Source organism: Boleophthalmus pectinirostris, unplaced genomic scaffold (genome assembly GCF_026225935.1).
Source record: "Boleophthalmus pectinirostris isolate CB_2022bp ecotype Guang Dong unplaced genomic scaffold, ASM2622593v1 HiC_scaffold_23, whole genome shotgun sequence".
Classification (NCBI taxonomy): Eukaryota; Metazoa; Chordata; class Actinopteri; order Gobiiformes; family Gobiidae; genus Boleophthalmus; species Boleophthalmus pectinirostris.
Window position 1 is genome coordinate 35800058 of NW_026571207.1, and position 9434 is coordinate 35809491.

Here is a 9434-nt window from a genome sequence, read left to right on the forward strand (position 1 = left end):
GACCGTATGTCCCTTATGCTCCCGCACCATAACCCCAACCCCATACCGTCTTTATTTTTCATGTAATTGAATAAAATGTGTCTTTTCAGTCAGAAGAACCTGGAAACCTGTCAGACAGATTAACCATTCAGCATATCATAAGCACATGATCTGTTTTAGTCTTGTCACAATCCAGCAATTTCAGTCTCACTTTCAATAGTAAGAAATCGAATTGATACTCAATACCAATTCTGATACCATGATAATAGTAAAAACAAACAAAGGAATGTGATTTTCAATATTAAAATACAGTACGTTATATATTCCCATGTGTCCTTTATATGTGTGTAATCCTCAGTGGTGTGGGGAGGTTCATAGTTGGGGTGGGCGATATGGATCAAAAAATATATCTCGATATATTTTGCTATATCTTGATATACAATATATATCTCAATATCTGTTAAGATATTAAGATATAAGATATAAGATATTAAGATAAGAAAAAATAACCCCCTAAAACTGAAAACTGCAAAAAAAAAATAAATAAATCTGCCAAATTCCACAAGGTCTTTTTTTTTTTTTATTAAGTGTAAGAGGTCAGCAGTTCATATACATTTGAAATTACAAAAAACCCTAATTACATAAATAATAATTTAACTGTAAAATTTTAAAAAATAATACATATTTCCTTGTTTTCATTCATAAATAAAACAACTCACCACAAGCTCATCTTTGCATTAACTCTGTTATCCAGACCAGAACCAGAACCATGAGCTCCTTCAGCAGAGGAAGCTCAGGAGGTTCATTATTTTAACAGATCCATGTTCCTCACCATCATAAGAAGCTCTGGGGTTTAATCCCACAATCCACTGCAGATCAAACCAAAAGTTTCCAAACACTATTGTACAAGTGACACTGCAGCAGATTATTAATTAAAATCTTCTGCATAAATAAACTTTACATTGCTAAACTTTACAATATATAAAGCATAACGACTCTAGAGCCACATCAGCCCGTTTGAGATAATAATGTGTTTAATGCAGTTTTGCGCACGTGTGTTTACATTTTACAGAAACGAAACTTAAGCGCATGGCTCATTTGCATAAACAGCACTTCTCATGCAGCTCAGCTCGTTTAGCTTCTTTCGGACTAAAGGACTCGGAATATGATACGAGTATATGATATAATACTCGTGGAATATGAGGATGTGCTGCTGATGGTCTTATCTGTAAATGGTGGAAAAGGTTCGTGGTACTTGAAGCTTTTCACTGGCACCAACTTTTGGCGTTCACGGCGATAGTGAGGAGTGAATGAGACACGAGCGAACAAAATCAGGGAGGAGAGGGAGCGTGGAGGCGACGAGAGAGAAGGTAAACAAGCGAAGCGGCAAAATCAAAATTGAATATAAGCATTATATCGATATATACAATATGTCAGAATCCATATCAAGTTTAAAAACTATCTCGATATATTTAAAATATCGAGATATCAGCCACCCCTACTTGATATGGATTCTGACATATTGTATATATCTATATGATGCTTATATTCAATTCTGATTTTGCCGCTTCGCTTGTTTGCCTTCTCTATGCGCGCCCTCGCCTCCCTGATTTTGCTGCTTGTGTCTCATTCACTCCTCATTCACTCACCGTGAATGCTGAAAGTTGGTGCCAGTGAAAAACTTCAAGCACCACGAAACTTTTCCACCATTTACAGATAAGACCATCAGCAGCACATCCTCTGTTACAGAGAGAACACTCATATGAACACTGAGTCGTGTCCTTTAGTCCGAAAGAAGCTGAACTGCATTAGCGGCACACGGCTGTTAATGTAAATTAACCATGCACTTTTAAGATTCGTTTCTGTAAAACATAAACACATGTGGCAAAACTGCATTAAACATATGAGAATCTCACATGGGCTGATGTGGCTCTAGAGTGGTTATGGTTTATATGTTGTAAAGTTTAGTAATGTAAAGTTTATTTATGCAGAAGATTTTAATGAATAATCTGCTGCAGTGTCACTTGTACAATAGTGTTTGGAAACGTTCAGGTGGGAAACCTCAGAGCTCCTAACGATGGTGAAGAACATGGATCTGTTAAAATAAGGAACCTCCCGAGCTTCCTGTGCTGAAGGAGCTCATGGTTATAGTTCTGGTCTGGATAACAGAGTTAATGCAAAGATGAGCTTGAGTTGAGTTGATTTATTTATGAATGAAAAGAAGGAAATGTGCATTATTTATTTTATTTTACAGTTAAATGATTATTTATGTAATTGAGGATTTTTTGTATTCTTAAATGTGGCAGAAGCACTTTGTTCCCACATGAACTGTCCACCTCTTGCAGTGTAATAAAAAAAGACATTGTGGAATTTGGCAGATTTGTTTTTGCAGTTTTCAGTTTTAGGGGGTTATTTTTTCCTGTACACATATCGAGATATATATTGTATATCGAGATATAGCAAAATATATCGAGATATAGTTTTTGCTCCATATCGCCCAGCCCTAGTTCACAGTGGTCCATATACTAGTCTATGTGCTCTTCTACTTGTTCTGATACAACTCAACATGATTCAAAAGACAATCAGGAAAGGTTCATTTTAGTGTCCTGTGAATGGGACTTGTTTAACACCTGCTCATTTTCAGTTAGTTTCAATACTAGTTTTAATATCAGTTAGCGTCAGATGTTTGATCATTTTGACAACCCGTTCCAGTCACATTAACATGGTTGAGTAAGTGTCAAACAGAAAGAGAGAAAATAAATATCACAGGACTGAAAAAAGATGCACCGATTTCTGCAAAATTGAGTGACATAAATCTGAGGTAAAATAAACACTTTTACTATAAAAAAAAATACACACACACACACACAAAATAAAAAAAATAAAGAAACACTTTAAAAACACATCAGGTCTCAGTGTAAAAAAATGTTGGATATCAAACACAGGGCAAAGTCTATGGAACAAAAGAATGCCAATGCCACTTCTTTTAATGGAAATAACATTTTCAGGGTTTAATTTTATAAAAACTCTGAAAATCCAAGTGAAATAATGATGTGGCAGGCTAGTCCATTTTGCCTAAATTTTATTTCTCCATCCATCCATCCATTTTCGTCCGCTTATCCGGGGCCGGGTCGCGGGGGCAGCAGCCTAAGCAGACTTCCTTCACCCCAGACACGTCCTCCAGCTCCTCCGGGGGGACCCGAGGTGTTCCCAGGCCAGCCGAGAGACATAGTCCCTCCAGCGTGTCCCTGGGTCTTCCCCGGGGCCTCCCTCCCGGTGGGACATGCCCAGAACACCTCCCGAGGGAGGCGCCCAGGAGGCATCCGGAACAGATGCCCGAGCCACCTCAACTGGCTCCTCTCGATGTGGAGGAGCAGCGGCTCTACTCCGAGCTCCTCCCGTGTGACTGACCTCCTCACCCTATCTCTAAGGGAGCGCCCAGCCACCCTGCGGAGGAAACTCATTTCGAGCGCTTGTATCCGCGATCTCGTCCTTTCGGTCACTACCCAGAGCTCATGACCATATTATTGTTATTATTATTTCTGCCTAAATTAAAATTTTCTGCAACTCACTTATGTGGCCATACCGGCTTGTCAAAGCCTGATGTGGTCAGAGCTCAGAGGCTCAGCTGGGCTGGGCCTGGTCAGTACTTGGATACTTGGACACTGGGAAAATCAGGAGCCACAGGGGGCGTCAGTGGCAAAAACTGTTGTTGTGTTCATAGGCAAGACACTTCACCCACATTGCCTAGTATGAAAGTTGTGTGTATGTGAATGATGGTGGTGCTCGGAGGGGCCGATGGCACAAATTGGCAGCCTAGCTTACGTCAGTCTGCCCCATGGCAGCTGTGGCTACAATAGTAGTTTCCCATCCCCGGGTCTGGAGTGAATGAATAATGCTCTGTAAAGCCTCTCTGAGGGTCCTAAAAAGCACTATATAAAACGGATGCATTATTATGAACAAAATGCGTCTCAGTATCTTATGTGGCCCCGCGTGCTGGTCTGCATGTTTGACAACATTGTGACTCGCTCCTAATGAGACAACAGATAGTGTCTTGTGAGATGTCCTACCAGATCAGTGTAAGGGCATCACTGAGCTCCTGTAGAGTCTGAGGAGCAACCTGCCGGCATCTGATGAACCCCAAGATAAAGTCCCAGAGGTGTTCTGTCAAGTTCAAGTCAGGTGATCGTGAGGGCCATTCAGTTGTATCAATTCCTTCATCCTTCAGGTTCTGGCCAGGCATTGTCATGCATCTGGAGGAACCCAGGACGTGCAGTAGGCACCAGTGTAGGGTCTGACAATGAGTTCAAGGAATCATTCTCAATACCTAATGACAGTCAGAGTGCCGTTTACTCGCTGGTAGAGGTCTGTGTATCCCTAAATGGATCTTCCTCCCCAGACCACTGACCCACCACCAAACCGCTCATGCTGAACCTTGTTTCAGGCAGCAGATCATTCTCCTTGTCTTCTCCAGACTCTTTCACATGTATCACAGGAGCTCAGGGTGAACCTGCTCTCATCTTTGAAAAACACAGGGCACCAGTGGTTGACTTGCCAATTCTGGTGTGGTCTAGCAAATGCCAATACAGGTCCACAGTGCTGGGCAGAGAGCACAGCGCCCACTACAGGACATCACGCCCTCAAGCCTCCTTCATGAAGTCTGTTTGTGATTGTTTGGGCAGAGACATTCACACCAGTGTCCTGCTGGAGGTCATTCTGTAGGGTACGGGCAGTGCTCAACCTGTTCCTCCTGCACAAAGAAGCAGATATGGATCCTGCTGGTGGGTTGAGGACCTTCTATGGCCCTGTCCAGTTCTCCTATAGTAACTGCCTGTCTCCTGAAATCTCCTCCATATTCTGGAGATGTTCTTGCAATGGTACATCAGGATGTGCCATCCTGGAGAAGTTGGACAATATGTGGAACTTGTGTAGGGTTAAGGAATGGCCTCATATTCCCAGTAGTGATAATCAAGACAAAGCTGCAATTATTATTATTATTATTATTATTATTAGGTTTAGATTTAGTTCAGAAGGATATAATTATATCAGTCTCACTGTATTTGTCAGCGAGGGAAAGTTTAAGCGCACTGAGCCGCACAACACAACAACAATAGAAAAGCTCAGTGCTGTTCAACAACAGGTAGAGTCATCAGAGCCATAGTCTGCAGTCTGAGGAGAGTAACAGAGCTCAGGGGAAAAAAAAAAAAAAAGAGTCCTTTCTCTCTGTCGTCTGTATCCTGCAGCCTGACAGCAGCCTCCAGGGGGAGCAGGTGAGCTCTGGACACACAACACAAAGCCTCTCCTAAGCCTCTCTCTGCTCTGTTGTTTCGGTCGGTGATGAGACGGAACATTTAGTGTGGAACATCTTGTGGTGTTGGAGTAGAAAGTCTGTTGAATTGTTGTAAAAAGTCTATCTGGTTAGCATGGCTAGCTATACAGGGTCTCCATGGATATAGGCAGTGTTGTGAAGGTGACTTTTAAAATGTATTCCCCTACAGATTACAGATTACATACCCCAAAATGTAGTTTGTAACATAATCCATTAAATTACTTAAAGTGAGTGAATGTAATCTGATTACTTTGGATTACTTGATATTGTCATGCTTTTTAAAATGACATGAATGTAGCAACCACATCCTGAAAATTCTTGTTTGTTCTCTTCAAATTCTCTGTTGAGTCCAAGTCTCCATGAATAAACAACTGTTTGCTGTAGAGAAGCAAAGACCAGGATATGTTAGGATTAGGACTAGGATGTTAACATAAAATGTTTTGTCTCCTAAAAGACAATAACAAGCTCAGTCTCTCCTTAACCATATTAAAAAATATTATTAATAGAGAAATTATTTTTATATGAGATCACCTTAAATTATGTCCAACCTACTGTTAAGTGTCATATTGTTTAGACCTGGTTTAGTTCTGGTTTAGTTCTGGTTTAGTCCTGGTTTAGTCCTGGTTTAGTCCTAGTTTAGTCCTGGTTTAGTCCTGGACTGGTTTAGTCCTGGTTTAGTCCTGGACTGATTTAGTCCTGGTGTTAGTTCTGGTTTAGAGGTTCACAGGAGGAAGCGCGGTCTACGCAGCGTACACGAGAAAACACGGTCCACACGAGGGAGGACGTCGGTGTCCACGCAGTAACTACTGAAGGAGATGCGGTCCGCGCGTTCTCAGGCTGATGACGATGATGAAGGTGTGTGTTTGTGTGTGTGTGTGTGTGTGTGTGTGTCCCCTCGTGTCTCAGGTCACTATAGGACAGTAGTGCAGATTTCATGAGCCTAGGCAGGTTGTTTTCACCAGTGCCAGTAGCTCCGGTTTGACATTTAACTTGTAGGCGATTTTGTATTTGTTATTTTTTTATATCTCACTTCGGGAGAAGAATTTCCAAGACACAAATGTGTTTTTACCTGTGCGCTGCTCACTCTGTTCTACTGGCTCTTCCACCTCGTCCATTGTGTGACTGAAGCTGCCAACGTTAACATGACGTTTACATCGCTCTTACTGCCACGTTCTGTGTGGGTTTCCGGTAATGAGTGGAATTACCGAAATAAAAAAAATAAATACATGGGATGTAGCACAAAATGTGAAAACAGGAAAATACCGCCTTGTAATCCATTTATTTCAGCAAAGTAACTGTAATCCAATTACCTCTCATTGAAACAATAAATGTAACTGAATACAGTTACTCATAATTTGTACTCTGATTACGTAACGGCGGTACATGTAATCTGTTACTCCCCAACACTGGATATAGGAAAACAAAACTACTTAAATCACACAGTCCAATAGTGTTTAACTTCTGTCCTTTGAACTGTACAAGCTGCACTTCCTAGTTGGTCAAAATACCAAAATGTTAAGTTAAAAATGTAAGATGTAAGATAAAAATGTTTAAAAGCAAATAAAGCACAAACTAGGGTTGTCCTGATCCAATCACGTGATCGGAAATCGGCGCCAATCACGTGACTGCGGACTCGATCTGGACTCTTACGTTAGGTTCCGATCAGGTCTGGTTCCTGTTTTGTCCAGTTTATTAAGTTTACTAAGTTACACATTCCAAGACCAAACTCTGAAAAATAAAGATTTTCAACAATGATGATAAATGGTTAGAAAAGTTAATAAAATTATAGTTTTGGACATTAGATTTTTCACACTAAGTTCAGCCCAAATACTACACATGAAATCAACACAATCTGATCCCACACACATCCTGGATCTTATTCTTTGCTCTTAGTTCATTTCATAATGTTTTATAGAAGTATCAGATCGGGACTCGGTATCGGCAGATACTTAAAATCAAAGGACTTGGACTCGGATTTGGATTTGCGTTTTTGCAAAAAAAATGTGATTGAGACATTCCTACCACAAACTGAATCCTGATTTGTCAGAAAAATCCCAAACAGACTAGAGTACTACCACAATTTCTCCACAAATCAACAAAAGTTGTTCTAAAGAATATATTTTCAGCATGTACTCGAGAAGCTGCACTCTGATGAATGGGGGCTAGAGGCAGCAGCAGGTTCAAGGATGAGGTCTTGTGGTTTGGACTTGGGAGCTATTCTCTGGGTCTCACAGGGGGTCTCGTCCTAGTTGTCTGGCCCTCTGGAGAGCCCCGTGTGCGGGCTGAGGTCAGGAAAGAGGACCAGGGGCTGGAGCTGCGAGGGCTGGGGCAAAGGCTGAAAGCATCTGCAACTAAGAGGGAAGTTTTACCAAGACAAACAACCACAAGCTCCTGTTCAGATAGTGTGCTGCTATAATAAGATGAGTATAGACAAACAAACTGCATGTGGTGTTAGTGGGGTTGTCAAAAGTACTGGAAATTAGAAAATAAACCATCCTAAAACTAATATCAAAACTAGATACTTATTTGAGCAGGTATTGATACTAAAAACAGTTCCACTGACAGGACAGAATAGAGAATGTTGAGAGAAGCAGCAGAGGTGGCTCGGGCATCTGTTCCGGATGCCTCCTGGACGCCTCCCTGGAGAGGTGTTCCGGGCACGTCCCACTGGGAGGAGGCCCCGGGGAAGAGCTAGGACTGGGAATGGCTCGGGATCCACCCAGAAGATCTGGACGAAATGTGTGTGGAAAGGGACATCTGGGGCCTCCCTGCTCAGACTGCTGCCTCCATGACCCGGCCCTGGATAAAGCGGAAGAAAATGGATAGTTTTAGAATGATCTTGAGTTGTATGTGACCACAGAGACCAGTACACGCCTATGGACCACTATGGAACCTGGACGACTGAGGGATTACACAAATATAACCACACTGGAATGGCAAAGTCAGATTTTACTGCTAAAAAAAGAGTGTTTTTATGATCACTGTGGTATCAGAATCAGTATGGAGTATCGAATCTATACCTTAGTATCAAAATTTCTAAAATTTAGTATCATGACAGCACTAGATGCTAGCATAGTATTCATACAGAGCATTCTAATAAACGCAGAGAAGCACGTATACCAGTTTTGTGTGATTTTTTACTGTAAAGCCTAAAACACTGAGCAGGTTCTTGTATTATTAAACTGTCAAATGTCAAATACCATATATATTTTTTTTTATTTTTCTGACTCATTAAAATGACTTAGCACTCACACTTCACAGCATTTTCATAGCATTTCTTTGTGGAGTTTGCATGTTCTTCATATGTCTAGCTGGGTGTCCTTCAGGCACTGCAGTTTTCCCCATCAACCCTCCTAAAACATGCAGCATAGGTGCAGTCCTCCAGCTAAGGTAGTCCTGACCAAGCCTAGCAAGAAGATCATGGAGTCACTGCCCACTGTTCCTGAGGAGATGCCCCAGCGGTTTTGAAGAACGGGTCAAATACAGAGGACAAAGTTCCTTACGGGGACAATAAAGTGTAATCTGACTCACGCCAGTTTGATATGTGTCACTCTGAATTGAGTTCTACACATGATCAGTCTGGGATGGCCTTTGCTGAAAGTCGTGAGAAAACACAGAGCGTCATGTAGAATATTTGAATCTGATTTGTCGAACCGTCACAACAGTGAACCATCCAGCTGAGAGAAAAGCACAGACATGTCTGTCCACAAATGCACAATGCTTTTACTCTCTGCATGTTTTTCCACAAAATACATAGTCTGTATTAACGTTAAAACAGGCTGAAGTGTGTAAGCCCGTCTTACTTTTGTTCATTTGGGCGCTTCGCCTTTGGCTTCCACACAAACCTCGATGCTGCGACGACTGGTCCACCCACCCAAGTAATGGTACAGCAAGCAAACTCCAAGATGGAATCTCATGAATTTGCGACTCAAAAATATCGCAAGAATCCATCTTGCTGTGCAAGGTTAAATAAAGTGTGCCTTAACCTTCACACTATGACTAAGTCTTCAAATGACAAAAGCTTATGAAGCAAAAGCAATATGGAATGATTTGAACATTTGTGTATCTTCCAGCTAGTTCAGAATTTCATTTCATTATTTAGTTTGTCAAATTTTTGTGTCCGTCC